Below are 27,654 nucleotides of genomic sequence, written 5' to 3'. Positions count from 1 at the left end.
CTCCTCCAGTACTGGGTGGGCTGCCAACAGAAGTCCTCAGATGTCAGACCCTCACAGAGGTTGCTCCACTTGAAGAGAACTGCCTTGCCCAAGTTGTGTCCCCTTCCCTAGAGTGGCCCATCTCCAGGGACTGATTGGCCTTTGGGGTGTTAAGACTCAACTCTGAAGAGTCATCCCAGCCTCAAGACTTCCCCTGGGAAGGTCAGAGACCACCAGTGAGACTGTATGGAGGCTTATCTTCTCCTTGGGGCCAACTCTGATCCTTGCTTCCCCCTTTCAGGTGTCTCTCACTAGAACACTCCTGCATGTCATTCTCCTTAGGGTCGGCCCCAACCTGTGACATTTGGTTTCAGAAGTAACCCCAAAATGCAGATGCTGGGATTAGAATTTGGATCTGGATTATGCACGAACTGCTTGACAGGATTCCTATCGGCAGTGGTGAGTGGGGTGCAGACAGCCTCTGGCACAAGGTAGCAATGTAGTTGTTGAAACTTGATCCTGCTTGGATCAAGCCCACATGACCGCCTCCTCACAGTGGACTGTATGAGAAGAGGCTGGACCTAGTCATGTACATTGCAGCCAGGGATCAGATAGGTCATCGTGATGGAGATTCAGCAGAACCACACAGGGGAAGGTGGGAGTTCACCAAAGAGAAGGAAGATGAAGTATCCAGCAACAGTTGCTGAGGTCCTTATTATGGCTTCCAAGGCTCTACTCAATGTGTCCTTCCACTCTGGTGCCCCCCGCCCCACCCCAGGCAATGCTAACCTTCTAACTTCTCTTTAGATAAGTTGTGCATTGAATTCCTGCCTTGAGGCCTTTGCAAGACCTTTCTCTTTGCCTGGGAAGCTCTCCACTTACCCTTCCAAGATCACTCTCAGTCTGTTTGCCTCTCTGCCCAAATGTCACTTACTCAGAGAGGTCTTCCCTGACCCTTCCGGGTTGTTCTCTTCATCTTACCCTTTACCTAGCTTTACTTTTCTTCACAGCATCAAACTGCACTTGAAGTGAAATTATTTTTGATTGTTGCTTTGTATTGTTTACTTGAAGGTGAGCTCCTAGAGCAAGAATTGTGCCTTTTTCAGCACGGAAAAGTATGAAAAAGTATGGCTATCATACTCCTTAGACAGGGCTTGGCCTATAGTATGTGCTGAGTAATAATTACCAAATGGATGGAGATATAGACATGTAGAGTAGGGAAAGGTTAATTTTGATTGGAGAAAGTGATGATAAAGACTTCCTGGAGGAGAAAGCATTTGAGTTAGTTGTGGAAGGATGGATAACATCAATAGGCAGAAATGGAAAAGATCAGATAGAAGGATGGATATTTGTGGGCCATATAGAGGAGTGAGTAGCCCATTGTGTCAAGGGTCATGGTATAATCTGGTGACACAGGCCATGTGGTTTTGGGGCTGATTCATACTGTAGTCCAAGTTTAGTTGATAAACAGTGTCTAACTTTGGAATTCATGCTCTGAAATTCATTGCTGCTGCTCATCAAGTAATTCTTTACTAGATGGCATGCAAACCACTCATTTGTGGTTCCTGCTCACACTTCAAACTAATTTACCTACTTGTTCACCATAACAGTTGTTGTTACTGCTGTATGTGCATTTTGAATAGTTACCCTCATGTCTGTGTTCCTGCAGGATCCTAGCACAATGCAGAGACCAGTACTCCCGGCAAGCCGGTGGTTAAGAGGGAGTGAGTGACATGATTTCTCAAGCTTGTGTCAGAGGTTCACACTTGAACAAAGCTTAGGTAAGTACCTCAACAATGACCGTCAGAGGACGTTTTAGGTGTTTGTATTTTTGGTGTCTTTTCTTGATATTCAAAAGTTCTGCCTTTTAAAATAGACAATATTTAATTAATATTTTGATGAATATTCAATTATTTTATCAGGTATTTAAATATTCAAATGAGAGAAATTTCTAGAAAGATGATAAAATAAAAGTAAGTTTACCTTATTCCTCTCTCTGGAAAACTATAGTCATAAATAAAAAGAATCAAATATCAGGGGAAAATATCTATAATGAAAATAGGAAACTGCTAAATGCCACACCACAGGTTAAAGAATATCTTCTAGATACAACATCATTTGAATCCAGTTGAGGGATACTCAAAGCTGACTCCTGTATTCTGATATTGGGAAGGGATTAATCTTGTGGTTGGATAGGGACACCTGGGTGGCTCAGCTGGTGAAGCGTCTGCCTTCTGTTCAGGTCATGATCCCAGGGTTCTGGGTTCGAGCCCCGCATTAGGCTCCTGCTGAGTGGGGAGTCTGCTTCTCCCTCTCCCTGTGCATGCTCTCTCTCTCAAATAAATAAATAAAATCTTTAAAAAAGTCTTGTGGTTGAATCAGGGAGAAATAGGGAGAACCTTGGGCACATTTCTATTCCAGAAGGTGTCAAGGGAGATGATGTTGGAAGGGGTCTTGTGGCCACTCCGTCTTATCTGTGACCTGCCCCAGAATAAGATAACTTTCAGAGTGGCCAGGACCTGAGAGAGCACCCTCACAGAACCAGTATGTTTACATAACAGAGGATTCTTCAATTTTTTTTTAAATTAATTTTTATTGGTGTTCAATTTACCAACATACAGAATAACACCCAGTGCTCATCCCGTCAAGTGTCCCCCTCAGTGCCCGTCACCCATTCACCCCCACCCCCCACCCTCCTCCCCTTCCACCACCCCTAGTTCATTTCCCAGAGTTAGGAGTCTTTATGTTCTGTCTCCCTTTCTGATATTTCCCACACATTTCTTCTCCCTTCCCTTATATTCCCTTTCACTATTATTTATATTCCCCAAATGAATGAGAACATACACTGTTTGTCCTTCTCCGATTGACTTACTTCACTCAGCATAATACCCTCCAGTTCCATCCACGTTGAAGCAAATGGTGGGTATTTGTCGTTTCTAATGGCTGAGGAATATTCCATTGTATACATAAACCACATCTTCTTTATCCATTCATCTTTCAATGGACACTGAGGCTCCTTCCACAGTTTGGCTATTGTGGACATTGCTGCTAGAAACATCGGGGTGCAGGTGTCCCAGCATTTCATTGCATCTGAATCTTTGGGGTAAATCCCCAGCAGTGCAATTGCTGGGTCGTAGGGCAGGTCTATTTTTAACTCTTTGAGGAACCTCCACACAGTTTTCCAGAGTGGCTGCACCAGTTCACATTCCCACCAACAGTGCAAGAGGGTTCCCTTTTCTCCGCATCCTCTCCAACATTTGTGGTTTCCTGCCTTGTTAATTTTCCCCATTCTCACTGGTGTGAGGTGGTATCTCATTGTGGTTTGGATTTGTATTTCCCTGATGGCAAGTGATGCAGAGCATTTTCTCATGTGCATGTTGGCCATGTCCATGTCTTCCTCTGTGAGATTTCTCTTCATGTCTTTTGCCCATTTCATGATTGGATTGTTTGTTTCTTTGGTGTTGAGTTTAACAAGTTCTTTATAGATCTTGGAAACTAGCCCTTTATCTGAAAGGTCATTTGCAAATATCTTCTCCCATTCTGTAGGTTGTCTTTTAGTTTTGTTGACTGTATCCTTTGCTGTGCAAAAGCTTCTTATCTTGATGAAGTCCCAATAGTTCATTTTTGCTTTTGTTTCTTTTGCCTTTGTGGATGTATCTTGCAAGAAGTTACTGTGGCCAAGTTCAAAAAGGGTGTTGCCTGTGTTCTCCTCTAGGATTTTGATGGACTTTTGTCTCACATTTAGATCTCTCATCCATTTTGAGTTTATCTTTGTGTATGGTGAAAGGTAGTGGTCTAGTTTCATTCTTCTGCATGTGGATGTCCAGTTTTCCCAGCACCATTTATTGAAGAGACTGTCTTTCTTCCAATGGATAGTCTTTCCTCCTTTATCGAATATTAGTTGACCATAAAGTTCAGGGTCCACTTCTGGGTTCTCTGATTCTTCAGTTTTGTAAGAAAAGATTATATATGAAGCCAAGGTTTCAATGGAAAGGCAAAAAAAAAAAAAAAAAAATTAAAAATCCAAAAAAATGAGGGGGAAAATGAAAGTTGTAGCAGAGATACTTTAAAGCAATGGTTTTGATGATAAAATGATCAAGAAAAAAAGTCATTATGAAAATGTGGTACTATTCAATGCTCTTCTGTCTTGAGGAAACGTCTAATTCCTGGTTTGGACATAGAGAAAGAGGGAGATTGGAATAATTTTGAAGTCATTTGCTTACATGCACCATTGACTCCAATTTTATTTGACTATGATCTCCCTGTAACTCAAGTTAATGTTAGATCTTTGTGCATTAGTTCTTTGTAACCTAATCTTACCTCTTTTACACCAAATAAGAAAAGGAATTGGTAAAGCAAATTTGGAACTTTTCCTAAGATTTCTTGGTCTTAGGTTTAGGTCTTTTCCGATTTCTGTCTCCTGAGATGATTCAGAATTGACTGGAGATGAAAAACAATTGAATGTTTTTGTCTTTGGATGATTTCTTTTTCTCCCTCTAAGATTTCTAATATATGCAGGTTACTAGTTGTTTCTTATCATTATTTCCTGTAGTATTTCTGTAGTCCAAAGACGGGCATTCATTAATTTATAGCTCTGCTCTTTACTTATCTTCTTGACTTGGGGCAAGTTTCATAATGTGTTCAGTATTTGCCTTTGTAAAATGCAAGTCATATGCACCTCATAAGTTGTGAGAATTAAGCAAAATGATATGGGAAACACCTGGTTCAGAGTCTGGGATGGAGAGGGCATACAATATAGCACTTCTATTTCTTATTTGATAATAAGAGTTCATAACTCATGAAATATGATAATGCCAAAAAGAATGCTTCCTTCACTGAAGGATTTTGTTCCTCCTAGGTAGTAGCCCACCCATGACATCTGTTACATTACTCTCTATTTTTAAAATTAGCATAGCATGGCATTCTGCTGGACATTTTATGGATGGAAATAATTAGAAATTTTATTTTTGGTTCAGATAATGGCCTCTGAACATATGGACACTTCCTAATTCATTGGCAATGAGTTCATAAACTTTGTTGGATCTGCAGCTGTGAACCTACAGGACCTGTCCTCTGGGCATTTTTAACAGATTTTTACTTGTTGATAATTAATAAATTAATAATTGGTGCTAAGAGATTTTAATGTATTATGCAAGGAGAAGCAGAAACAGCAAGTGAAAAATGCATGTTTCTATTAGAGACATGCTATTAGAACAAAAGGAAAGCTTGAAGGGTGGCTTGACCTTGGCTAACGTGCTGACATGGTAGATTGCTTACCCCCCATCCCATTGTGATGGTAAAATGAATGTCTATCTTTCAAGCATGGATCTCTCATGCTATGGAAGTCATCAAACTTTGTTAGCATAATGGTATGATTAGAACTCTTGAATTATTAATGATTAGTGCATATTATATTCATATAGAATACATCTGCAGCTTTTTAAGGAAAAGTGATGCACCTGTTTTTGAGGTAGAAAGTCATGTTCTTCTACATAATTGGTCTCTTTTAGTAAGAAAGAGTTCTGTATACAGTCTCATCACCATTCTAAGTACTCATGTTCAATACAATTATGGGCAGCCAATAATAAGAACTCAGAATCTATAGAATGCTCTTTAAAGAGCTCCCCCCAATTGTTTTGAATTAAATTTATTATTTTTAAATGAGTAGTATTATATTTAGTATTATTTAATGTCCGGGGATTGGTAATATTTATTTACCAGAGATTATAGACTGCAGTGCCCTTCAGATAGAGTCATGGACTAGGAATGGGACTGTCCTAGTAAGAATAGTGCTGGTGGCTTCATTAATTTTCTTAGAAACTGGAGATAGGAGTAAAAAGGTGCACGAGGAGAATGTTGTTTTTGTGCCTTTTCTTTTGTTCAAAATGATAAACTTCCAAGTGTGATTAGAAGCCACGTGAGAGACTTACAGTCCACGCTGCCTGCTCAACATCTCCATCAGATGTCTTGAAGGAAAGCTAAATTACTACGTCTAGAACTGTACCAAGCTCACCACTGGGACTCCCCCTACACATTCTCCCTTTTGGATTTCCCAGTTCAGCGGATGGCACCACAATCCCCCCAGATGCATATGTCAGGAATTGGGCATTGTTCTTAATCTGATACATTTTAGCCTTCAATCTCCACAACCACAACTGACCATTCTATTTCTCAGTATCATCCAAATTGATCTATTTCTCTCCACCTTCATTGCCACTGCCTAGACAAGCCATGAGCATATCTCACCTGGAGTACTGAAATGACCATGTAATGGGTCTCTCCCTCTCTGTTTCCCAGCCAGTGTACTCTCTGCAACTCAAATAACCATTTCAAACCTAATTGGATCACGTCACTGACCTATCTTAAATCTTTGCAGCTGGGATAAAGCCTGTCTGATTTGGACCCTGCTTATCTCTCTGGGTTCATCTGATTGCTACATGCTGTCTTCTTAGAATCCTTTAGCTATGATGTGCTCCTTCCAAAAGCAGGGATCTTACCTTAGTTAACTTCTCAGACCTCAGAGTAAAAATTATTCCTGGTAAGATCTCAGGTACTTCAAGCTTGGTCAAATCCCCATTATATGCTTTTGTTGCAACAGGTACCTTTTCCTTGAACATTTATCACACACATTCATTGTGTTATTGCTTGCTCAAAATTGCCTGTGCAGGTACCCTATTAGGTGCAATACAGTGACATGCTGCTTGAGATATTGTAGCTTGTCCCCTTCTTTTTACACTAATTCCTTAGCTCCATTCATGGGTTTCTTCTTTTCTTTTAAAATATTTTATTTATTTATTCATGAGAGAGAGAGAGAGAGAGAAAGAGAGAGAGGCAGAGACCTAGGCAGAGGGAGAAGCAGGTTCCCTGCAGGGAGCCTGATGCGGGGCTCCATCCCCGGACCCCGGGATCATGACCTGAGCCAAAGGTAGATGCTCAACCACTGAGCCACCCAGGTGCCCCTCATGGCTCTTTTCTATATGTCATCTTCAGACTTGGTTTGGGCGAGGAAGCAGGACCTATGATAATTAGCCATCTTGTCAGGATTTCCATTCCCTATAATTTTTACAAATAATATTTTGGTGGCTTCTGTAATCATAATGATGTGTCAGAATATGAGGTGTTCAGTAAGGCAGGGAAAACTAAACTGTAGTATTGAGTATTTACTATCTATGTACCATACACAGGTAGTAAAGTTATAAGAAGAGCAATGAAGTGATTACCATAAAAGTCAGGATAGATTTATCTTCATGGGAAGAAAAGGATTATAACTGGGAAGGGAAAGGCTGGGGGCTTCTGAAGTATGGCAATTGTTTGTTTGTTTATGAGAAACACAGAAAGGAAAGCAGAGAAAGAGGGAAAGCAGGCTACCAAAGGAGCAGGGAGCCCAATCCAGGACTCGATCCTAGAACTCTGGGATCACAACCTGACCTGAAGGCAGATACTTAACCAACTTAGCCATCAGGCATCTGGCAATTGTTTATTTCTTGACATGGACAGTGGTCAGGATGGGCTACATGAATTGCGGAGTCGATACAACATGGAGATATGGGACTTCTTGTTTTTAAAACTATTAGGACTATCAAGACAATGACGGCAGGTCATCAGGCCAAGCATGGTGCCCTTCTAAACCTGTGTGATTGCACAGGTTACATGCCAATGAAGTCAATCTTGGGGGTGATTATATGAGTATTCACTCTGTAATAATTTGTTAAGGTATATATTTATATTTATGTTTTATGTATTTTCCTCTATGTTTGCTGTGTTTCACAATGAAAGAGATGAAAATAATTGAATGCAATGAGAACTCAAAAATATAAAAATAAAAAAAATATAAAAATAAATTAGAACCCTATATGATGGGATGCCTGGGTGCTCAGTGGTTGAGTCTGTCTTTGGCTCAGGGCATGATCCTGGGTCCAGAGATAGAGTCCCACTTTGGGCTCCCTGCATGGAGCCTGCTTCTCCTTTTGCCCATGTCTCTGTCTCTCTCTGTGTGTTTCTCATGAATAAATAAAATCTTTAAAAAAAATGAACCCTATATGATTATTTTAGGAATGCCCATTGATTAGGAAAATATAAAAGGGTAGAAAATATGAACAAAAAGTCAAGAGATATGAATAGTAAAAGGAACTGTGTTAACATTTGAATAAAAATAGGAAGCCTCGGGGGATCCCTGGGTGGCTCAGCAGATTGGTGCCTGCCTTGGGCCCAGGGTGTGATCCTGGGGATCCGTGATCGAGTCCTGCATTGGGCTTCCTGCATGGAGCCTGCTTCTCCCTCTGCCTGTGTCTCTACTTCTCTCTCTCTCTCTGTATCTCTCATGAATAAATAAATAAAATCTTTAAAAAAAAAAAAAAGAAGCCTCAAAGGAGAAGATTAAAATAAGCAGATAAGTAAATATTTTAAGGAATAATCACTAAGAACTTTTTAGAATGAGTGAAAGTAGAAAGAATTCATAGAGTACAAAATAGGATAGATAAGAAGTCTTTACCTATGTGTACTGTCATAAAATTTAAGAACTAAAACCACTTAAAATTATGAAAGTTTCCAGGAAGAAAGAAGAGGTAACTTATAAAGGAACAAGAATAAAACTGATGCTCACTTCTCTTCAATGACATGGAATATAAGAAGTGTGGACGTGTTTTTGAAGTTTTGAGGAAAAATCCTTTAAACTTAGAATCTTTCAGCTAAACTGATAGTGTTCAAAACTTTTTGATATCAGAACTCCTTAACATTCTTAAAAATCATTGAGGACCCAAAAGAAATGTTGTTTATGTTGATTATGTCTACCAATCTATCAATATTTAATATATTCAATATTTATTTCATTTAAAAATCACTAGTGACATTTAAACATAAAGAGCATATTTTTATTTATTTATTTATTTTTAAAGATTTTATTTATTTATTCATGAGAAACAGAGAGAGAGAGAGAGAGAGAGGGAGAGGTAGAGACACAGGCAGAGGGAGAAGCAGGCTCCATGCAGGGAGCCCAAAGTGGGACTCGATCCCAGGTCTCCAGGATCATGCCCTGGGCCGAAGGTGGCGCCAAATGCTGAGCCACCCAGGCTGCCCAAGAGTATATATATATATATATTTTTTTATGATAGTCATACAGAGAGAAAGAGAGAGAGGCAGAGACACAGGCAGAGGGAGAAGCAGGCTCCATGCACCGGGAGCCCGACGTGGGATTCGATCCCGGGTCTCCAGGATCGCGCCCTGGGCCAAAGGCAGGCGCCAAACCGCTGCGCCACCCAGGGATCCCCCAAGAGTATATTTTTAATGAAAACTAATTATATATTTTGAAACAAAATACAATTAGTGAGAGAAATGACATTGTAATTACATGATCTGACCTGAAACTGTGAGAAAAGCTCTATCTCCAAGGTATTTGTGAAGAACAATAAACAGCAATTGTGGGATCCCTGAGTGGCACAGCGGTTTGGCGCCTGCCTTTGGCCCAGGGCGCGATCCTGGAGACCCGGATCGAGTCCCACGTCGGGCTCCTGGTGCGTGGAGCCTGCTTCTCCCTCTGCCTGTGTCTCTGCCTCTCTCTCTCTCTGTGACTATCATAAATAAATAAAAAAAGAAAAAACAAAAAAAAAACCCAGCAATTGTTTGACATCACAGCTGCCTAAAGCTTTGATGCCAGTTGGGGTGAACAAACCTGGCCAGAAACTTAAGAGGAAACTCTGGGAAAGAAGATATACACAGGGGGTTTGAAAAGTTCTGATTTATTCCTGAGAATCTAAAAGGCCATGTGCCTCTGTAGGGCTGTGAGCACACCCAGAAAAGACTTGGGAAGGTCTTAGTCTCACCTTTCATCGACATTGTGGCCTTCGGCAAGCAGGAGGTGGAGGTTAAGTAGGATTATAAATTCCTAAGTGTTGAGGATCTGCTACAGCCCAAACCCAGAGCCTCTCATTGAAGCTTTTAATCTCTTCTTAAACTGGTTCTGAGAAGGGGAGACATAGCTGTGGGTTAGGAAAAGATGGCTTACACCTAGAAAATTAGTGTTCTTTTGGTGATCAAGAGAGAAGATCTGAACATATTCAGACATTTCTATCTTCTGTACAGATCGTGCACAAGTTATGGCTTCATTGCAGTGTATTTCTTCTCTGGATGCAGATTCTCTTAAGGTCATTCTAGAGGCTTCTGAAACAAGCCATAGGACACTGGCATACGCTAACATGAGGCTTCATTTCCACTAAACGTAAAAGTCAGGAAACAAAAACAAAGGAAAGAAACTACCTAATCGGTTTTTTTTTTTTCCTAATCGGTTTTAAAGGGTAAAAATGGGCTCCAGGGTGGAGTAGAATCTAGGGCAACAATGTTTGGAAAATAAGATCAAGAAAAAGAAGTAATGTTGAAAACATCCAAGAAACAAAGCCTGGGCTACTGCTCAAAGCCAAATGGCTACATTAAAAGTAAAAACTTTCAGGTGGCCCAGGTGACATAAGAAGCAGGCCACTAAGCTGAGCAAATTATGAATAAGGAGGAATTCAACATCCACTGGGCAAGCTTTTTTCATTTAGGCTTATAAAACTAAGCCCTGTCATGTAAAGTTTCATGAGAAAACAAGCCTTCATCAATACAGTTGTCTTGGTCCAGCAATTCTCTTTCACTCTTGAGAGTCCAGATGATGTGCAAGGAAGCTATAGTTCTTTCCCTAAATCCATAAGATAAGTTGGTCATGTTTCCAGAGGGTCTACTGTACCCTTAAGTTGTTTAATCCTATTATGCAAGGACTGGGGTGGAGGAAGAATAGATTCATCTGATTTTTTTCATCCTGTTGCTCAATCTTAGACTTGTCCCATTCCTGAACCGTTACCATTTCTGGAAGTTAGGAGAGAGAGTTGAGTCGAGCCCTCAAGGTTTACTTCCTGTTAAGTGATAGGGTGTAGGAGCTCTGTGCATACCTTCCCTCACACACCCAGGGGCACATGTATTTGAGATGGAAGCAACCAACAGACAAATTAACATCCCCATTCAACACTGCTCTTTTTTTTTTTTATAAATTAATTTTTATTGGTGTTCAATTTACCAACATACAGAATAACACCCAGTGCTCATCCCGTCAAGTGTCCCCCTCAGTGCCCGTCACCCATTCACCCCCACCCCCCGCCCTCCTCCCCTTCCACCACCCCTAGTTCACTTCCCAGAGTTAGGAGTCTTTATGTTCTGTCTCCCTTTCTGATATTTCCCACACATTTCTTCTCCCTTCCTTTATATTCCCTTTCACTATTATTTATATTCCCCAAATGAATGAGAACATACACTGTTTGTCCTTCTCCGATTGACTTACTTCACTCAGCATAATACCCTCCAGTTCCATCCACGTTGAAGCAAATGGTGGGTATTTGTCGTTTCTAATGGCTGAGGAATATTCCATTGTATACCTAGACCACATCTTCTTTATCCATTCATCTTTCGATGGACACCGAGGCTCCTTCCACAGTTTGGCTATTGTGGACCTTGCTGCTAGAAACATCGGGGTGCAGGTGTCCCGGCGTTTCATTGCATCTGAATCTTTGGGGTAAATCCCCAGCAGTGCAATTGCTGGGTCATAGGGCAGGTCTATTTTTAACTCTTTGAGGAACCTCCACACAGTTTTCCAGAGTGGCTGCACCAGATCACATTCCCACCAACAGTGCAAGAGGGTTCCCTTTCTCCGCATCCTCTCCAACATTTGTTGTTTCCTGCCTTGTTAATTTTCCCCATTCTCACTGGTGTGAGGTGGTATCTCATTGTCAACACTGCTCTTAAGTGTTGATAGAAAAATGTTTTATAACTGGTTAAATGAAATAAATTATTACTGTTTTTCAAAATCAATCAGGTGCTGACATCATACCAGGCCCCGAGCTAGGTGCTTACACATCTATTATTTCATTTTACTCTTAGCATCATTATTTTCTCCAAAGTTCCAAAGGGAAATTATGTGATACTGTAAGCCATTTGTGGGTGGAAATTGCTACCAAATGCTTAGAGGAAATTCAGAGCTTTAATGAACGCTTTAATTCAAGCCTGAGCTGAACCAGTCCCAAGTGCTTTCCTGTTCCTGTTCAGATTGTGTTGTTTTTGCCTCTTTCCTTGTATCTCCCACAAAAGGTCTCAGGTCCCAGACCTTGTCACTGTGAGCCCTGGAACACGCAGACAGATTTGAAATGAACAAGCTCTGCAAGGATACCAGGACTGACCTACTCTTGTCAGAAGGTCCACTTATTTAAAAAAAAAATGTCCGTTACAGTGATCTAGTTAAGAAGTTTGCATCCAATACTTGGTGTCCCCCACTCAGATGAGATGTTGACAGAGGGGCCAGGATGAAGACAGGCCAGTGGGGCTGTCTGGATGGCAAGACCTCAATATATGTTTCTAGTCATATTCCAATTCCAGATAGAAGGCGTTTAATAAAGGCCACAAATGGATTTACTGCCTCAGTTCGTAACCCTTACTCCAATTCATTACACGGTAGGGATTTGAATGCAGAGGTAATATGGTGCTTCCAAGCAGGGCAGGGTCCAAGCCAGAGGACATTCATGTGGTCTTGGGCAAGGTCCAGAGGAAGGGGAACTAGAAGATTCCCTGACTTCCCCATCAGGACCCTTTACCTCCCTACGGTAGGTTAGCTAGGATGAGAGCTGGGAGGTCCTGGCTGTCCTGTCTCCCTGCTTCACTCTATAAAGTTTCAACCTGTTCTGAATCTTTAATGCATGTTCAGAGTGATACCTGTCACTGTCAGGCTGTTTTCTGAGCAAAGAGCCCTTTGAATTCAGCTGTCACCAAGAGTGGTAGCTGTCACCTGGGTGAGTCAGGGAGGTGGCACAGGTAGGGGCATGATGCTTTAGCCTGAGAGACTGAAGTCCTGGGGTCCTCCTCCACCTCCTTTGGTCCAATGTGCAGGCTGAGAAGCATGCCCGTGAGGCAGAGGAAATGGGTTTACAACTGGTGAAAGTGTGCTTTCCAGGACTGGGACCTTTTTTTTTTTTTTTAATTTTTAAATTGGAGTTCAATATGCCAACATATAGCATAACAGGACTGGGACCTTAAAAAGAAAATCAAATCCTCAGTCTTACATAAGCAAGTATAAGAGCATGGCTGAGGAACATTTTGTATTCAGCACAAGGACACAGCTTTGGAGTGTATGTGTGTATGCTGTGGTAAAACATATTGTGGAGGCCGAGAAATTTTTTTTTTTTTAGGCCGAGAAAAATTAAGGCCATTCCACCTCAAATTTAGCATTAGCACAAGTACAGCCATCTTAGGCCCCTGGGAATAAGAGCTGAACTTTACAGGAAAAACTGCAGAGTGTCCTTGGCAGAAAATCACATATCAGAAAGACAACAGAGCTCAGAACGCCCTCAGCAGAGAAACCCGTATCAGATCTTAAGAAACTCCCCCACCCTTTCCCCCATATTGGAATGAAAAAAATTCCTTCACCCCTTCTGAAAATCCCCTAGACCAGCCCCTAAAAAACCCAGCTGTAACCCACTTCGGGGTCCAAGCCCCTGCTCTGCTGTGTGGAGTATACTTGGACCCAAGCTCGAGCTTGTAAATAAACCCTCGTGTACTTGCATCGGTGTCGGCTCCATGGTGGTTTCTTGGATTCACAATCTTGGGCACAACAATATAATATATATGATATATATTTTATATTATATATTTTATATATAATATAAAATATATATTATAAAAATTTCCCTTTTAACAGTTTTTAAGTGGACAGCTCAATGGCACTAAATACATTCACACTGCTGTGCGACCATCACTACCATTCAACCCCAAAACTTTTTCCTCACCCCAAACTGAAACTCCCTACCCACTGAACTCTCTATTCTTCTCTCTCCCCAGCTTCTGGCAACCTCAGTTCCTTGTTTCTGTGAATTTGAATATTTAGGTACCTCAGGTAAGTAGAATCATATATTTGTCCCTTTGTGAACTGGTTTATGTAACTTACCATGTCATCAAATTTCATATCGTGTTTAGCATGCATCACAATCTCCTTTCTTCTTAAGGCTGAATAATGTTCTATTGTATGGATGGCCTACTTTTTTTATCCATACACATTTGGGTTGTTTCCATTGTTAGGCTGTTGTGAATAATGACTCCTGAACCTGGGTGAACAGCTGTTTAGGAGCTTAGTGATTTTTACCTTGAAAAAATAGCATGATATCTACAGTTTGCATGGAGTTGGTGCATTATTCTTATCTGGGTTAATGTTTTCATCCTTGAAGAGTGTCCTAGCATAAGAGCAAGGAGGGTCTTCTCAAGCACTAGGTCATAGCCTGGTAGTCTGAAGCATAAAACTTGTAAAAAAAATTTTTTTAAAGATTTTATTTATTTATTCATGAGATACACACACACACACACACACACACACACACACACACACAGAGGCACACACCCGCTTAGCCACCTGGGCTGCTCAATTCGTAAATGAACGCTAGTTGAAAAATGTTTTTCTGATGACAACATCTTTCTCAGATTGGTCTGTGCTGATTGACTTTAGAGAGTGTTGGTCACTTTGACTTCCCAAATCCTAACTTTCTTCTTGGCTTTAGCTTCCAGTGTTTCAGAAGGCAGTTCAGATGTCTGTGCTCAGATATGGGTACCTAGTGGTTCCCAACTCGGATCTGCCCCTAGCCAGTGTTGGGAAGGGAGAACTGTGTATTTTTCTCCCTCTCCTCCCATAGGCACACTTTGCTGGGCTTTTCATTGGAATGAGCATTTCCCTGTGTCTCAGCTAGGCTCTTCTCACCACACACACAAGCCACCATCATTTCTGTTGTTGTGCCCAAGATTACGTATCCAAGAAACCACCAAGGAGCCTACACCGATGCAGACACACGACGGTTTATTAACAAGCTCAAGCTTGGGTCCAAGTACACCCGACACAGCGGAGCAGGGACTTGGACCCCGAGGTGGGTTCCAGTTTAGTTGTAAGGGCTGGTCTAGGGGACCTCCAGAAGGGGTGGAGCAATTCCTCAAGTTCTGCTTACATTCTGATATGGGGCTTTCAAGGGCATTGAGCTCTGTTCTCATTCTAATATGGGGCTTTCTAGGACGTTAAGCTGTAAGCTGTTTTTTTTTCCTGTAGCTGAAGTAATGTAAATGTCAGCTCTTATTCACAGGGGCCTGGGATGGCTGTACTTGTGCTAACGCTGAACTCAAGGTGGAATGGCCTTAATTTTCTCGGCCTCCACATCTGTGTATTCTCTACATGTTCTTAGAGCAACTCATGCTGCTGTTCTTTGATGCATTGTATTCACAATGTTGGACCCTGGCTCACGGGTGCCAACGTGTCCCGGTGGATGCCCCAGAGACTCAGACCCCAGACAGGCAGATGCAACTAGCAAGAGGGTTTATTGAACGTTTGCGCAAACGGGCTCTCCGCCTCCGAGGAGGAAGAGAGCCCCGATTAGCAATTACAGGTATCTTTTAAAGGTAAAAGAAAAAAACGCTTAAAGACAAAAGAACCGCGGGAGTCGCATAGCATCCAGGTTGATTTCTCAGAAGGTCAACATGAACCTATTCAGGGACATTCCAATCAGGGTGTGGGGGGAAATGGTTGTCTTATTGTAAACAGAATGCTTTTTGTTGCTAAAACTTCAGGAAGGCACCTGGGTGGGCTGCCTCTGGATTAGGGCTGATCCTACTTGCGGGGTGTGTGTGTGTGTGTGTGTGTGTGTGTGTTCTTCAACCTCACTGTCTTCAGAAGAGTTAAGCTCTTAGATATTTGCTTCTGCCTTGTATTATTGTTGATACCAAGAAAAACTATGGAGGTCAGTTTCTCACCCATGAAAATCCACACCCACTGGATATACTGTGAATCAGGCCATCAGAAACACAGTAACTGGAGTCAAAATAGCTCAGAAATGAAATAATACCTAAAGCAAAGTGTTGCTAAATGATGAGAAGAAGATGAAGAACACTTTTTAAAAAAGGCTTTATTTATTTATTCATGAGACACACACACAGAGAGAGAGAGAGAGAGAAGCAGAGACACAGGCAGAGGGAGAAGCAGGCTCCACGCAGGGAGCCCGATGTGGGACTTGATCCCGGGTCTCTAGGATCAGGCCCTGGGCTGAAGGTGGCGCTAAATCGCTGAGCCACCCAGGCTGCCCAAAGAATACTTTTTGTCATTAATTTAATTTTTCCCAGTAGTTTTATCTCAATAATAAAGACTTACAGGTACCTGTTCTTGTTCTAGAAAAAAATCAATGTAAAAGCTCTTAGGTGGCGTAAGTGATGAAAGAATGACTCAAAGTTGAATAGGGGAACATTTTAAAGAAAATTAAGGGGCACCTGGGTGGCTCAGTGGTTGAGCATCTGCGTTTGGCTCAGGTCATGAAACTGGGGTCCTGGGATCAAGTCTCACATTGGGTTCCCCATGGAGAGCCTGCTTCTCCCTCTACCTATGTCTCTGCCTTTCTCTGCGTGTCTCTCATGAAAAAATAAATAAAATCTATAAAAAAAAGGAAAAAAGGAAAGTAGGAGCAGTATTTACATGCAAGAGTCATAGAAAATATACATGCATGTATAGCTGTTTAATATGAGTGCATCGTTTTTGCCTCATTTTCTGGGAGGTATGGGACCAAGTGGCCAATGGCCTGCAGAGCAACATCCCTAAATTTTATAGTGAGCACTGCCACACATTCCTCACCCATGACTCTCCATCTGGGAGAAAGAAACACTACAGTGGTAGGAAACACAAAGCGAATGTGAAAGACTACTACCAGAAACAAATGGAAGAGCAGAGTCAGAGCCTGATCCTCAGAACAACCACTGCATTTTAACAAGGAAAGATGTCTCCTATTCCATTCCCTGCTCCTCTTCCTGCCTGGGCAATGATCCTACCTCCCCTCAGTCTCCTGGGTCCTTTTCATCCTAGTATGATACCAGCACACCATATAGGAGGCCCCTCCCACTATGCCAAGGATGGAGCCTTTTCTTCCTAGAATGAGGCCACCTTTTGGGAGGCCACATGCCAATAATGTCTGTGCCCCCAGGGATGAGACCTCCCACCTGTCCCATGATGGTGCCCACTTGGCCAGGAATGACTCTACCAGACAGATAAGGAGAGACAGGAACTTCTGTATTCCATTTTTTATAATACTTGTTCTACTTCACCAGGAATCATGGTGCTGTGACTCTGGGTGTTTTCTAACAGCGTGACAGGGAAGACTTGCTCCTCCTTCCTATCAAAGAATAATTTTGGTAGGGGAGTAGTGGGACACCCCCCCAAATAAAAGAAAGCAAGCAATTTTTATTTGTGTTGTGAAATGTGAAAATAAAGTTGTCCACTGTTTTAGTTAAAACAAAATTTTAGAAATATGAGTGCAACTGGACTGGCATTTTTAAAAAATAATATTTTATTTATTTATTTGACACAGAGAGAGAAAGAGATAGAGAGAGAGAGAGCACAATCAGGAAGAGTGACAGGGAGAGAGAGAGAGGGAGAAGGAGAAGCAGGCTTCCTGCTGAGTGGGAAACCTGACCTGGGGCTTGATCCCAGGACTCTGGGATCATGACCTGAGCTGAAGCCAGATACTTAACTCATTGAGCTACCCAGGTGCCCCTAGATTGGTATTCTTAAAAATATTTGTGTTTTTCTTTTTTGTCTTTTTCCATGTATTTTTCTTCTACACCTTGTGGGATTCATATGGCTGAGGTGAGGTATTCATAGGCTATTGTTACAGTAGGCCTATAAAGAATATACGGGAAGCATTAACATTCAGTTTCTGCTACTGCAGACAGAATTTTGCAGGAAATAGGCAAGATAGACTTTACCGAGGAAGAGGCAATTTTCTCAAATTTTAAGCATATCAAGAACCAAACGGGGAGAATTGGACCAGAGAGAGTATCAGAGTTTCTCCCATAAAAGTAAACAAAAATCCCCATGTATCTATGATAGCTATTCCATGAGACTTGCTGCTCTGAGGATGGAATGAATTTCTATTTCCTGACTGATTGTGGGATGGGATGGAGTGATAGAGGCAGGGTAGGTAGGGAGTGAGAGACATCCCAGCCTTTCCACTCTGGGCTGAAAAATATTAAATAATATGAAGAGAATGCCAAGGTCAGGGAGCTGCATCCTTGATTGGTATTTTGGTGTTGAGGGTAGGGGATTATTTGTAATTTGTTGCAGAAGCCATATCAAATTATACTTGGTGACTCAGAAGTGTTAGGCATAAAAAAGGGACCTGAGCTTAGTGTTCCCACTCCCTTTTGGTTAGTGGGGAGCCTAGAAGAGATCTAGAAGCCTCCAAAATTCTCTAGGCAGGACACAAAATTTTGCTAAGAGTATAGCTGAGGAATTTCCTCTAGGTTGAGGCAGAGGGTAAGGGAATCACCATATGGTTGAAGGCTGCAAAGCAGAGCCCCTGGGCCAGGGTCACCCAGGAGACACATGCTGGGGAGGAAAAATTTTCTCCTACCCTTCAAAATTCTTCTGGCTGGTTTAAGAATCGAGTTGACATTGGTACATTAATTTTGTACTTATGGGGAATCCACATAAACTTGAGATTTCAAAGACAGTAAGGCAACATGAGGTATATATATGTCAACCTGAACTAAGGGGATGGGAGGGGGGTGGAAGGGATCTGGAACTTCAAAGGAAGGAAATGCAATTCACAGGAAGATAAAAGGAGTAAATGTTTGGTAAATAAATGTTTGCTGGGCCACTCAGAAACAATGAGACAGAGAGAGGACTTGGGTCAAACAGGCCCTGGTAGGTTCCTCACTGTACCACACGTTGTTCATATTATAACGTAGAGATCCATGGTGATAAGTCTCCTCCTGAAGGAGATCCTCTAACCCTAAATTCTTTTAGGTGGTTAAAGTTAAGGTGGTTAAGATCAGAGCTTCTTTTGGAGTCTTTTGGGCCTTGGTTGTTTTTAGCTTGAAATAATCGGCATGCCAAAGTGGCACATTTTGGGGTGACTTACCCTTGTCCCTAACACACACAAGACTTCCAGGGGCCAAGTAAGCTAGTCCACTAGGGGGGTTGATGTAGAGATCAGAGAAGCAAAAGGATACCACCCAGATCATAGGTCTTTTCTCCAGTGTCATGAGTGAGTGCCCCATCTGAGAGCAGGGGTGGCAGATGGAAGGATTTCTGAAAGCCCGGCCTTGTCCCAGCCTGGGAGTCTCCAGCAGAAATCTGGCTCTGGCTCTATCTCCGGCATGATCCTGGCCAGAGGCTCTGCCTTTCAGTCTTCAAAAAAGAAATACCTCAAAGAAATAGCTCAAAGTCTCAGACAGATTGCTAGATTGCACTAAAAATGTAAATGTTTTCCATCTGCTACTAGCTGGTGGGTGCTTGTGAGCACTATCAGAATTATAGGCAATATAAAAAAATGTACATTTTCTCTGCCCATCTGAGTGAAGGGTGAGAAATTTATAGCTCCAAGAAATCAATAAAACACTTAAAAAACCCGAACTATATAGTGTGCCAAATGATAGTCACAACATTTAGGGAAAGAGAACCCTTGTGACAGTTTGAGACATTTTTGAATTCTAGAAATGTGTTGAGAAAATGGTATATGCCCTAGGGGTTGATTCTGACTGGTATCTTACCAGGTAGGGAGTAATAACTACTATTCCTAAGGCAGGTGGATGCAGAGGTGAGAGCATAGGCACTGGGTTTCACACCTGACTCCACCATTCTCTGCCCTGGAGCTTGGGGAAGTTGCTGGACTCTTTTGTCTTCATCTGAAGGTGGAAGGATCCAACGGCTTCTTTGAGTGGTATTAATATGCATAAATTGTTTAGTAAGTGCTCATAAACATTCACTCTCATTAAAAAAAATGTGAACTGTTGCCTTGTGTGAAATCATAAGCTAGAGGGAACTGCCTGGGAGTAGATAGATGGTTGAGTGTCCTGAGAGAGGGGCTTCTCTGTGAGTGTCCTGGGTCTGTGTACTTGGCAGTACTTTATTCTGAAATGTGCACATTCTTCAGTAGATGGTGGATCATGATTTCACTTTGTTAGTAAAGAGCAAAGAAAAAAAAAAGACAATGATATGAATGGGTCATTAGCAAGAATCCTGTTGGTTTGATCATATTAAATGCCACTTTCAGAGGTCAGAATACACACATGAAACATAATAAGTGGGTTATGGATTAGCTTAGTATACACATTTTTAATGTCATAGTAGAGTTCATCGCAGGGCTAGTTATAATTGTCTCCAATATTTAAGTATTCCCTGTAAGTTGGTTTCCATTTCTTATGCATGAGTGTATCTGAATCTTTGAAAAAAAATTCACTGGTATGATCTCTCTTTTTAAAATCATTTTTGGGACTCCTGGGTGGCTTAGTGATTGAGTTTCTGCCTTCGGCTCAGGGCATGATCCTGGAGTTTCGGGATCAAGTCCCACATCGGGCTCCATGCATGGAGCCTTCTTCTTCCTCTGCCTATGTCTTTGCCTCTCTCTTTATGTCTTTCATGAATAAAGTCTTAAAAAAATAAAATAAAGGAAATGTTTGATTTTAAAATCAAAGAGGGAGATACCTGGCTTTCCCTTGTCTTACTAGTCCTGTTTGAGACCCAAGTGTCCTTTGTGAAAATGCATTTTCAGTATAGTACATTTAATTTTTAAATTTTTTACATTAAAAAAAATGTTTAAAGAAAAACTTCCATTAAAAAAAAGAAAAAAAATAAAAAGAAAAACAGGTGGCCAGGTGACATAAGAAGCAGGCCACTAAGCTGAGCAAATTATGAATAAGGAGGAATTCAACATCCACTGGGCAAGCTTTTTTCATTTAGGCTTATAAAACTAAGCCCTGTCATGTAAAGTTTCATGAGAAAACAAGCCTTCATCAATACAGTTGTCTTGGTCCAGCAATTCTCTTTCACTCTTGAGAGTCCAGATGATGTGCAAGGAAGCTATAGTTCTTTCCCTAAATCCATAAGATAAGTTGGTCATGTTTCCAGAGGGTCTACTGTACCCTTAAGTTGTTTAATCCTATTATGCAAGGACTGGGGTGGAGGAAGAATAGATTCATCTGATTTTTTTCATCCTGTTGCTCAATCTTAGACTTGTCCCATTCCTGAACCGTTACCATTTCTGGAAGTTAGGAGAGAGAGTTGAGTCGAGCCCTCAAGGTTTACTTCCTGTTAAGTGATAGGGTGTAGGAGCTCTGTGCATACCTTCCCTCACACACCCAGGGGCACATGTATTTGAGATGGAAGCAACCAACAGACAAATTAACATCCCCATTCAACACTGCTCTTTTTTTTTTTTATAAATTAATTTTTATTGGTGTTCAATTTACCAACATACAGAATAACACCCAGTGCTCATCCCGTCAAGTGTCCCCCTCAGTGCCCGTCACCCATTCACCCCCACCCCCCGCCCTCCTCCCCTTCCACCACCCCTAGTTCACTTCCCAGAGTTAGGAGTCTTTATGTTCTGTCTCCCTTTCTGATATTTCCCACACATTTCTTCTCCCTTCCTTTATATTCCCTTTCACTATTATTTATATTCCCCAAATGAATGAGAACATACACTGTTTGTCCTTCTCCGATTGACTTACTTCACTCAGCATAATACCCTCCAGTTCCATCCACGTTGAAGCAAATGGTGGGTATTTGTCGTTTCTAATGGCTGAGGAATATTCCATTGTATACCTAGACCACATCTTCTTTATCCATTCATCTTTCGATGGACACCGAGGCTCCTTCCACAGTTTGGCTATTGTGGACCTTGCTGCTAGAAACATCGGGGTGCAGGTGTCCCGGCGTTTCATTGCATCTGAATCTTTGGGGTAAATCCCCAGCAGTGCAATTGCTGGGTCATAGGGCAGGTCTATTTTTAACTCTTTGAGGAACCTCCACACAGTTTTCCAGAGTGGCTGCACCAGATCACATTCCCACCAACAGTGCAAGAGGGTTCCCTTTCTCCGCATCCTCTCCAACATTTGTTGTTTCCTGCCTTGTGAATTTTTCCCATTCTCACTGGTGTGAGGTGGTATCTCATTGTCAACACTGCTCTTAAGTGTTGATAGAAAAATGTTTTATAACTGGTTAAATGAAATAAATTATTACTGTTTTTCAAAATCAATCAGGTGCTGACATCATACCAGGCCCCGAGCTAGGTGCTTACACATCTATTATTTCATTTTACTCTTAGCATCATTATTTTCTCCAAAGTTCCAAAGGGAAATTATGTGATACTGTAAGCCATTTGTGGGTGGAAATTGCTACCAAATGCTTAGAGGAAATTCAGAGCTTTAATGAACGCTTTAATTCAAGCCTGAGCTGAACCAGTCCCAAGTGCTTTCCTGTTCCTGTTCAGATTGTGTTGTTTTTGCCTCTTTCCTTGTATCTCCCACAAAAGGTCTCAGGTCCCAGACCTTGTCACTGTGAGCCCTGGAACACGCAGACAGATTTGAAATGAACAAGCTCTGCAAGGATACCAGGACTGACCTACTCTTGTCAGAAGGTCCACTTATTTAAAAAAAAAATGTCCGTTACAGTGATCTAGTTAAGAAGTTTGCATCCAATACTTGGTGTCCCCCACTCAGATGAGATGTTGACAGAGGGGCCAGGATGAAGACAGGCCAGTGGGGCTGTCTGGATGGCAAGACCTCAATATATGTTTCTAGTCATATTCCAATTCCAGATAGAAGGCGTTTAATAAAGGCCACAAATGGATTTACTGCCTCAGTTCGTAACCCTTACTCCAATTCATTACACGGTAGGGATTTGAATGCAGAGGTAATATGGTGCTTCCAAGCAGGGCAGGGTCCAAGCCAGAGGACATTCACGTGGTCTTGGGCAAGGTCCAGAGGAAGGGGAACTAGAAGATTCCCTGACTTCCCCATCAGGACCCTTTACCTCCCTACGGTAGGTTAGCTAGGATGAGAGCTGGGAGGTCCTGGCTGTCCTGTCTCCCTGCTTCACTCTATAAAGTTTCAACCTGTTCTGAATCTTTAATGCATGTTCAGAGTGATACCTGTCACTGTCAGGCTGTTTTCTGAGCAAAGAGCCCTTTGAATTCAGCTGTCACCAAGAGTGGTAGCTGTCACCTGGGTGAGTCAGGGAGGTGGCACAGGTAGGGCATGATGCTTTAGCCTGAGAGACTGAAGTCCTGGGGTCCTCCTCCACCTCCTTTGGTCCAATGTGCAGGCTGAGAAGCATGCCCGTGAGGCAGAGGAAATGGGTTTACAACTGGTGAAAGTGTGCTTTCCAGGACTGGGACCTTTTTTTTTTTTTTTTAATTTTTAAATTGGAGTTCAATATGCCAACATATAGCATAACAGGACTGGGACCTTAAAAAGAAAATCAAATCCTCAGTCTTACATAAGCAAGTATAAGAGCATGGCTGAGGAACATTTTGTATTCAGCACAAGGACACAGCTTTGGAGTGTATGTGTGTATGCTGTGGTAAAACATATTGTGGAGGCCGAGAAATTTTTTTTTTTTTTAGGCCGAGAAAAATTAAGGCCATTCCACCTCAAATTTAGCATTAGCACAAGTACAGCCATCTTAGGCCCCTGGGAATAAGAGCTGAACTTTACAGGAAAAACTGCAGAGTGTCCTTGGCAGAAAATCACATATCAGAAAGACAACAGAGCTCAGAACGCCCTCAGCAGAGAAACCCGTATCAGATCTTAAGAAACTCCCCCACCCTTTCCCCCATATTGGAATGAAAAAAATTCCTTCACCCCTTCTGAAAATCCCCTAGACCAGCCCCTAAAAAACCCAGCTGTAACCCACTTCGGGGTCCAAGCCCCTGCTCTGCTGTGTGGAGTATACTTGGACCCAAGCTCGAGCTTGTAAATAAACCCTCGTGTACTTGCATCGGTGTCGGCTCCATGGTGGTTTCTTGGATTCACAATCTTGGGCACAACAATATAATATATATGATATATATTTTATATTATATATTTTATATATAATATAAAATATATATTATAAAAATTTCCCTTTTAACAGTTTTTAAGTGGACAGCTCAATGGCACTAAATACATTCACACTGCTGTGCGACCATCACTACCATTCAACCCCAAAACTTTTTCCTCACCCCAAACTGAAACTCCCTACCCACTGAACTCTCTATTCTTCTCTCTCCCCAGCTTCTGGCAACCTCAGTTCCTTGTTTCTGTGAATTTGAATATTTAGGTACCTCAGGTAAGTAGAATCATATAATATTTGTCCCTTTGTGAACTGGTTTATGTAACTTACCATGTCATCAAATTTCATATCGTGTTTAGCATGCATCACAATCTCCTTTCTTCTTAAGGCTGAATAATGTTCTATTGTATGGATGGCCTACTTTTTTTATCCATACACATTTGGGTTGTTTCCATTGTTAGGCTGTTGTGAATAATGACTCCTGAACCTGGGTGAACAGCTGTTTAGGAGCTTAGTGATTTTTACCTTGAAAAAATAGCATGATATCTACAGTTTGCATGGAGTTGGTGCATTATTCTTATCTGGGTTAATGTTTTCATCCTTGAAGAGTGTCCTAGCATAAGAGCAAGGAGGGTCTTCTCAAGCACTAGGTCATAGCCTGGTAGTCTGAAGCATAAAACTTGTAAAAAAAATTTTTTTAAAGATTTTATTTATTTATTCATGAGATACACACACACACACACACACACACACACACACAGAGAGGCACACACCCGCTTAGCCACCTGGGCTGCTCAATTCGTAAATGAACGCTAGTTGAAAAATGTTTTTCTGATGACAACATCTTTCTCAGATTGGTCTGTGCTGATTGACTTTAGAGAGTGTTGGTCACTTTGACTTCCCAAATCCTAACTTTCTTCTTGGCTTTAGCTTCCAGTGTTTCAGAAGGCAGTTCAGATGTCTGTGCTCAGATATGGGTACCTAGTGGTTCCCAACTCGGATCTGCCCCTAGCCAGTGTTGGGAAGGGAGAACTGTGTATTTTTCTCCCTCTCCTCCCATAGGCACACTTTGCTGGGCTTTTCATTGGAATGAGCATTTCCCTGTGTCTCAGCTAGGCTCTTCTCACCACACACACAAGCCACCATCATTTCTGTTGTTGTGCCCAAGATTACGTATCCAAGAAACCACCAAGGAGCCTACACCGATGCAGACACACGACGGTTTATTAACAAGCTCAAGCTTGGGTCCAAGTACACCCGACACAGCGGAGCAGGGACTTGGACCCCGAGGTGGGTTCCAGTTTAGTTGTAAGGGCTGGTCTAGGGGACCTCCAGAAGGGGTGGAGCAATTCCTCAAGTTCTGCTTACATTCTGATATGGGGCTTTCAAGGGCATTGAGCTCTGTTCTCATTCTAATATGGGGCTTTCTAGGACGTTAAGCTGTAAGCTGTTTTTTTTTCCTGTAGCTGAAGTAATGTAAATGTCAGCTCTTATTCACAGGGGCCTGGGATGGCTGTACTTGTGCTAACGCTGAACTCAAGGTGGAATGGCCTTAATTTTCTCGGCCTCCACATCTGTGTATTCTCTACATGTTCTTAGAGCAACTCATGCTGCTGTTCTTTGATGCATTGTATTCACAATGTTGGACCCTGGCTCACGGGTGCCAACGTGTCCCGGTGGACGCCCCAGAGACTCAGACCCCAGACAGGCAGATGCAACTAGCAAGAGGGTTTATTGAACGTTTGCGCCAACGGGCTCTCCGCCTCCGAGGAGGAAGAGAGCCCCGATTAGCAATTACAGGTATCTTTTAAAGGTAAAAGAAAAAAACGCTTAAAGACAAAAGAACCGCGGGAGTCGCATAGCATCCAGGTTGATTTCTCAGAAGGTCAACATGAACCTATTCAGGGACATTCCAATCAGGGTGTGGGGGGAAATGGTTGTCTTATTGTAAACAGAATGCTTTTTGTTGCTAAAACTTCAGGAAGGCACCTGGGTGGGCTGCCTCTGGATTAGGGCTGATCCTACTTGCGGGGTGTGTGTGTGTGTGTGTGTGTGTGTGTGTGTTCTTCAACCTCACTGTCTTCAGAAGAGTTAAGCTCTTAGATATTTGCTTCTGCCTTGTATTATTGTTGATACCAAGAAAAACTATGGAGGTCAGTTTCTCACCCATGAAAATCCACACCCACTGGATATACTGTGAATCAGGCCATCAGAAACACAGTAACTGGAATCAAAATAGCTCAGAAATGAAATAATACCTAAAGCAAAGTGTTGCTAAATGATGAGAAGAAGATGAAGAACACTTTTTAAAAAAGGCTTTATTTATTTATTCATGAGACACACACACAGAGAGAGAGAGAGAGAGAAGCAGAGACACAGGCAGAGGGAGAAGCAGGCTCCACGCAGGGAGCCCGATGTGGGACTTGATCCCGGGTCTCTAGGATCAGGCCCTGGGCTGAAGGTGGCGCTAAATCGCTGAGCCACCCAGGCTGCCCAAAGAATACTTTTTGTCATTAATTTAATTTTTCCCAGTAGTTTTATCTCAATAATAAAGACTTACAGGTACCTGTTCTTGTTCTAGAAAAAAATCAATGTAAAAGCTCTTAGGTGGCGTAAGTGATGAAAGAATGACTCAAAGTTGAATAGGGGAACATTTTAAAGAAAATTAAGGGGCACCTGGGTGGCTCAGTGGTTGAGCATCTGCGTTTGGCTCAGGTCATGAAACTGGGGTCCTGGGATCAAGTCTCACATTGGGTTCCCCATGGAGAGCCTGCTTCTCCCTCTACCTATGTCTCTGCCTTTCTCTGCGTGTCTCTCATGAAAAAATAAATAAAATCTATAAAAAAAAGGAAAAAAGGAAAGTAGGAGCAGTATTTACATGCAAGAGTCATAGAAAATATACATGCATGTATAGCTGTTTAATATGAGTGCATCGTTTTTGCCTCATTTTCTGGGAGGTATGGGACCAAGTGGCCAATGGCCTGCAGAGCAACATCCCTAAATTTTATAGTGAGCACTGCCACACATTCCTCACCCATGACTCTCCATCTGGGAGAAAGAAACACTACAGTGGTAGGAAACACAAAGCGAATGTGAAAGACTACTACCAGAAACAAATGGAAGAGCAGAGTCAGAGCCTGATCCTCAGAACAACCACTGCATTTTAACAAGGAAAGATGTCTCCTATTCCATTCCCTGCTCCTCTTCCTGCCTGGGCAATGATCCTACCTCCCCTCAGTCTCCTGGGTCCTTTTCATCCTAGTATGATACCAGCACACCATATAGGAGGCCCCTCCCACTATGCCAAGGATGGAGCCTTTTCTTCCTAGAATGAGGCCACCTTTTGGGAGGCCACATGCCAATAATGTCTGTGCCCCCAGGGATGAGACCTCCCACCTGTCCCATGATGGTGCCCACTTGGCCAGGAATGACTCTACCAGACAGATAAGGAGAGACAGGAACTTCTGTATTCCATTTTTTATAATACTTGTTCTACTTCACCAGGAATCATGGTGCTGTGACTCTGGGTGTTTTCTAACAGCGTGACAGGGAAGACTTGCTCCTCCTTCCTATCAAAGAATAATTTTGGTAGGGGAGTAGTGGGACACCCCCCCAAATAAAAGAAAGCAAGCAATTTTTATTTGTGTTGTGAAATGTGAAAATAAAGTTGTCCACTGTTTTAGTTAAAACAAAATTTTAGAAATATGAGTGCAACTGGACTGGCATTTTTAAAAAATAATATTTTATTTATTTATTTGACACAGAGAGAGAAAGAGATAGAGAGAGAGAGAGCACAATCAGGAAGAGTGACAGGGAGA

General features: G+C 42.0%; 2 pseudogenes; both read left to right on the top strand.

The window, feature by feature from the left end:
• The first annotated feature begins 366 nt into the window (after window positions 1-366).
• LOC121495258 lies at window positions 367-17,053 on the top strand (annotated as a pseudogene).
• Window positions 17,054-25,983: 8,930 nt separating this feature from the next.
• LOC121495257 lies at window positions 25,984-27,284 on the top strand (annotated as a pseudogene).
• Window positions 27,285-27,654: the final 370 nt, after the last annotated feature.

Source organism: Vulpes lagopus, chromosome 7 (genome assembly GCF_018345385.1).
Source record: "Vulpes lagopus strain Blue_001 chromosome 7, ASM1834538v1, whole genome shotgun sequence".
In the NCBI taxonomy this organism is placed as follows: domain Eukaryota; kingdom Metazoa; phylum Chordata; class Mammalia; order Carnivora; family Canidae; genus Vulpes; species Vulpes lagopus.
The sequence above is the reverse complement of the archived record's forward strand: the minus strand, read 5'-3'. Positions and strand labels throughout refer to the sequence as shown.